General features: G+C 39.3%; 1 pseudogene; it reads left to right on the top strand.

Moving 5' to 3' along the window:
- Window positions 1-6000, top strand: part of LOC102003668 — a 64677-nt pseudogene that overhangs the window by 8496 nt on the left and 50181 nt on the right.

The raw sequence follows: 6000 nt of genomic DNA, 5'->3' as shown, positions 1-6000 counted from the left end.
ACCAAATTATATATAACTAAGTTATATATATATGTATATAACTAAATGCCTATCTGGAAATCATCTCTTACCATCTTCACCACTCTTTTTGCTCACCTGTGTCACTTCCCTTTTGAAGGGAATGCGGAGCAGTGCGCTGTGGATGGCCAGAAACAAGCGCTAAGGCACAAGCTTCTGATGAGTAGCGGATGCCTGCCTCTGCCCCTTGCTGGCTGGTGGCCAGTGGGCCATGCAGGGAAATTCTCGAAGAAACATCTGTAACATTCAGTCCACAGAATTCCCATGAGGCTCTTGTGAAGATTTACTAAGATAATCTTCATAAAGTGCTGAGTATTTCATGTGGCACCTAGGAAGCTCCAAGAAGTGTCAGCTACTATTATTACTCTCTACTTGGACTTTTGGCAGGTTTTCCCCAAGATTTAGACAAAATAGTAAGTACATGTGAGTAATATGTTTTGCACACTTGTGTGTCAAGCTCTGTGCTTAACACTACATATTTTGCTCACATTTTGTGCTTACAATAACCTTATTTTCCTTTAGTGTTCCTATTGGTAGAATTTGAGCAAAGAGAAGGGTAAGTAAAAACTTACCTCAAATCCAATTGGCAGTGGCTGAGAGTGGGACAGAATTACCAAACCTTGGTCTCAGTCTCTGCTTGAAACCAAAAGAATGATCCTCTGGTTGTCCTTCTGTGGAGATATTTACATCTTTATTAAAGTCCATCTGTTTACTAGACTAACAAATAATTAGAACAATTACTAAACTGAGTTACTAAGGGAAGTTCTATTTTATTTGAGCTCTTAAATGTTTTATTCCAACTTGAAGGCCTGCTTGTGTTCAACAGTGAATGGACACCTTTACTGTCACTCTCTAGGTAACTGAAATTTAATCACAGCAACTGGGAAATTATTATTAGCAACGTTAGGTCACTGGAAATCAGTGCAATTCTTTACTTCTATTTTCTATTTCTTAGCCATATTTCACACTGGGAGCGTTCTTAGTACCATTCTACAGTGTGACAAACTGAAGCACAGAAAAGTTAATTTCTCCAGATTACCCTGAGTTGTTTGCAAATACAAGTACGACTGCGAAACTCCGAGTCATATCTATACCTCCTACTGCAGAGTATATGATTATCAGATTATCCGGTTATGACTGCTAATCACAATGTGGCAAATAAAACAGTTATGCTTTTTAAAAACAATTTCTATTTGTAGAAATTACATCCTAGAGTGGGTAATAATTGGCTCAAGGTTATGTGGAGGGTTACATGGTAGAACCGAGGCTCCAACCCACAGCCATTACCCACAGTAGACTAATAATGTTCCAACATGGCAGGGGAATGTTAAGTCCTGTGCCCTGAGTTGTGTGAGGTCTGCTGTTCATATTTCAATCCTCCCTCTCTCTCCTTCTCTGTCAGTCTCAGCAAGGTTCTTTTTTCTCAGTTAGAGTATAAGTTATGCAAGAGTAGAAAACTGTGTGTCTCATTCCCTGGTCCAGAACCTAGAACTGTGAGTGCCACAGCAGGTGCTAAATTCGTTATTAAACTTAGGGAGTGGATGAACACGCTCATCAGTCTCTAATGCAGTGTCAAATCCTGGGAAGATTTTGAGTTTGATCAGTTCCTAATACGGATGGGTGACTGCATCCTTGGCCCCACTTCTTTCTTCTTTTTATTTTAAAGAGGAAAAAAAACAATAAAAGTGATACAGAATTTCAAAACAACATGATAGGAAATTAACAATGGTTATTATATTGCCTATTGTTATCTTCAAAGTAGTTGCTCAGATTACCAGATACAGGCATGCAAAACTGATCAAACAGTATAAGCACTAACTGTTCCTTTCAATAAACTAATAGGAATTAGTAGTAAAATTATCTTAGCTATCTGTATGTGTATATATATATATATTTTTTTTTTCCTTCTTTTTTGCCTCCTTTCCTCCATCCAAGATTCCTCAGAAAACTAGGATTAGAGGTTCCATTAGATCCAGCTACTCCTCTTTTGGGTATTTTCCTAGAAGAACTGAAAATATCATACCACAGTAATACACATGCACCCATGTTTATAACAGCACAATTTGTGATAGCTAAATCTTGGCAACAACACAAATGTCCATCAACCAAGGAATGGATAAAAAAGATGTGGTATTTTTGCACAACGGAGTACTACTCAGCTATAAAGAAAGACAAATTAGAGGCTTTTATAGGTAAATAAAAGAGACCACATTCGTAAGTGAAATAAATCAGACTCACATATATAAACATCATATTGTCTCCCTAGTGTAAGAACCTGAAATAGTAAATAAAATTGAAAGGTACAATAGATATGAAAAGGGAAGAAACTGTGCACCTATTTCTGTATCTGTACTTTTGCATGGAATATCACAGCTCCTCCCAGGAATGGGGAGGTGACCCTTTTCCCACCTTTCACTTGGATTTGGACACGTGACTTATTGTGGTTAACAGAATGAGAAGAAGAAAGAAGCAACATGGAGTCACAGTTCAGCTTAGGTCTCATGAGGCCCCAGGTCTTCCTCCTCCTGATTTTGGGCCTTTGCTGGAGCAGCAATGCCCTGCCCAGCCTGGAGCTCCAAGCAAGATGGCAGACACACAGAGGAGACAAGAGCTACATGATTCCAGGGTGGGTGCTGTGAGCCCAGCTTCTATTAGTTAGCCCAGTGACTCATGGACACAGGATGGAGCCAGCAAACAGAAGGAGACCCCCCACCAACACCAGGCCACCACCTGATCTTCAGCCAGTGCACAGAGGCTGATGCAGTAATACAAGGGGTGACTGGACCACTATATCTGGTGGATGTTAAAGTGAAAAGTTGTTTCACTAAAAGACAGATCTGGAAGTCCTCTTTCAGCAGGACCTTAACAAAGTGAGAAAAAAATACAATGAATGCTCTTGCCAAGTGCCATCCCGCAGAAAGGAAGCCTCACTGGAATGTGGTTCTGTGTCTTCAGTCTCCGTACTCACCAGATCTGCTGCCATGCAACTTCTTGCTCTTCCTCAACATCCAAATGACCATGAAAGAGAAATATTTCGACTCCATTTAGGATACCGAGACAGCCAGGACAGTGTAACTGAGGACTCTGAGGAGAGAAGACTTCCAGAGTTGCTGCAGAAAATAGCAAGGATGATGGGCTTAGTGAGTTTGAAGTGAGGGGAATATTTCAATAGGGATTCATGGCATTGTGTGTAATTTTTAAAATTTAAATATTTATTATGTTTTTCCATCACACTTCATAAATGCTTATTGCTTATTAGTATCTATTATTACTTTAGAAGAAACTTGATTACAAAGTATTTTCACAGTAATAGCCAATACATTCAATTTAGTGTGGATAATGCATTTATATGTGTATATAAAATATTATATTGAATGATTAAGCCACTGCCTGCACCTAGTGAAATAGGATCTGATCCCACAGATTCTGCCATAGGTAAAATACACAAAAATAAACTATAATTATAGCTATATAATTATAGATATGTGAATGATGTTAATACATTTGAGACCAGTCAATTAAATGTTGCTGGAGGGTAAACTTGTGGGGAAAATAAAGTTAAATTTGATCTGCTATTACTTGAAATGATTTCATATATAATGGTTATTATAAAATTATAATCACTTGAATATTTATTCTGGAAGATCAGTATGATAAATGCCAGAATACAACCTTATTTTTTAATTTTAGAAAATAAGAGGGTAAAAATTTTGTGTAGCGCAATTTTATAATAATTTTAAGCAAAGATATTTTAGGAGATTTCTAGACAGTGTCTTTCATTTGTAAGAAAAATACATGTAGATACATTTTAGAGATTTCCTATTTCACCTTGTAACAACTCTATGTGGCCCTAACCATCCTCAGGAGCAGAGAAGGGCAAGAAACAAGGTGTAAACAAAAACCAGTAGCCTGGCCACAATTCCCAGCTAATTTCCTCAGGTCTTGTATGGAATGAACTCTGAACAATGCAGTCTTGCACTGGAGAACACCTTCCTCAAAGCCAGGCCAACCAGCTGGGTAAGTGATGAACAAAACAGGATTCCGCAGAACGACCCACTTCTGTGGAGTGGCTTAAACTAAAATAACTGGCATGAGTGTAGTGCCAAGGCAGTTCCTAAGTGTGTAGGCTGATGATAGGTTTTTTTTTTTCAAGCTACATTGATATTTTGATCTTATTCTTTCTTAAAGGCCTCCCCAAAGTTTCTTAGCTAATGTGGAGTGAGCCAGACCATAGGTGATTCCCCAGTTGGTAACTATTTACTTATGTGTGGTTTTGAGATCATGCCTGTGGAGACATCTACCTGCTCTGTGAGTCCCTGTGTTTCTGTAGAAGTGTATGTGTACTACTCTTGAGCTATTCTATATTAGCTTACAATTGTGGCTCTATTGGGCATGTTCTTCTGGGAATTTAAAATGGGATTAAAAACCAGCCTTGAAAATACAGAATCTTTTATAAGACCTTTTAAATAAATATGGTCATTATTTATTATTTATATGCTCTTTGCTGTATATTAGTATTATTCTAGTACAATTAATTATTCTTTATGTTTTATAAAATCCAAGCAATAACATCATGCTCTATTGTGCTTGATGAGAGCACCACTTCACACAGAATTCCTTGCCTAAGAATTCAAGCCACACATAATTCTTATGTAGTATTCTCTTCCTTTTCTGTCTTCCCAACCTCTTGATACACCAAATGATGTGTTTAGCACCTTAGAAAAATAGGAGACAGAAGGGTGTGGTGATGAAAGAAATAGAGATTCTTTATTCATGCACACCTGCCTAGATCTGTGACATGACTGTGGACATGAAACCCCTCTGTGTCTGTTTCCATAGGAATGAAACAATGTGAATATTGTTATAATATGAGCACTATTAAAGTTAGGGCCATTAGTCCACAGTAACAAACAAGTTAATATTAGTTCCCTTTCCTTCAGTAATGGGATATCATGGAAACTGTTATGGTATGTGTCTGGATGTCCCCCCAAAGCCTAATGCAGTCATGGGGCAGGCTTCTAGAGTTTATGATTGATCCATGGTTCAATGCTGGGATTATGGGTGTGAGTGCTACACCTGCCCTGGGGTGGGTAGTTTGCATACAGTGTAAGTGGGGGAAGGAGGTGCTCTTTGCCACCAGTCCTCCCTTTTGCTCTTGTTGCTTTTTTATCTTCTGCTGCCATGAGCTGTTGCCCTCTGCCATGTGCCACTCTGTCTTGGAGCCAGCTGAGTATGGACTGAAACCTCCATAAACAGCAAGCTAAATAAACCTTTTCTTCCCTAATTTTGAGCATCACGTATTTCGTCTCAGCAATAAGAGAAAAGTAACTAAGACAGGGTTTGGTACCAGAGAAATGAAGTTGCTGCTGTGACTACACCAGACTATGTGGTTTGAAGAGCCTTTGGAAATGGCTTGTGGGAAGTGTTTGGAAAGGTTTGGAGATGTCACCTGAAAGAGTAGAGCTGGAGCACTTCTGGCTGTTCTGTCTGGGAGATTCTGATCAGAGCTCAAAGACCAGAAGGCTGATAGATATCCTGCTGGAAAAGACTGGGCTCAGGAGGTTTCTGCTGGGAAGAAGGACTTCATTGGGTGCTGGACTCTAGATGACGTATGTTGTGGCTTAGCAGAAAGGTTGTCTGCATTTTGCTTGTGTCCAGTGACTTTGCCTGAGCCTAAGATGAAGGGTGGTGGACTAATGAATCTGGCAGAAGAAATTTCAAGGCAGTTGAATGTTAAGGCAGTGGCATGGCTATTGTTGGGGTCTTTTAGCCAAATTTAAGTTGCAAATCAAAAGCAAAGAGCCCAGCAGGATGATTTAAAATGTTGTGAGTTTGGCCAGAAAGGAAGCTCCAGTAAAGCTGTGGACTGCCAAGATAGAGCTGAGGAGATTTTGATTGCTGAGAAGTTACAGGGGAATAGAAAAGATATCCTGAGGGCATCACTAGGAGCAGCAAGTCTCCACCCTTTGCAGCCTCAAACCT

Source organism: Chinchilla lanigera, unplaced genomic scaffold, assembly GCF_000276665.1.
Source record: "Chinchilla lanigera isolate Chin_1 unplaced genomic scaffold, ChiLan1.0 scaffold00022, whole genome shotgun sequence".
NCBI lineage: Eukaryota > Metazoa > Chordata > Mammalia > Rodentia > Chinchillidae > Chinchilla > Chinchilla lanigera.
The sequence above is the reverse complement of the archived record's forward strand: the minus strand, read 5'-3'. Positions and strand labels throughout refer to the sequence as shown.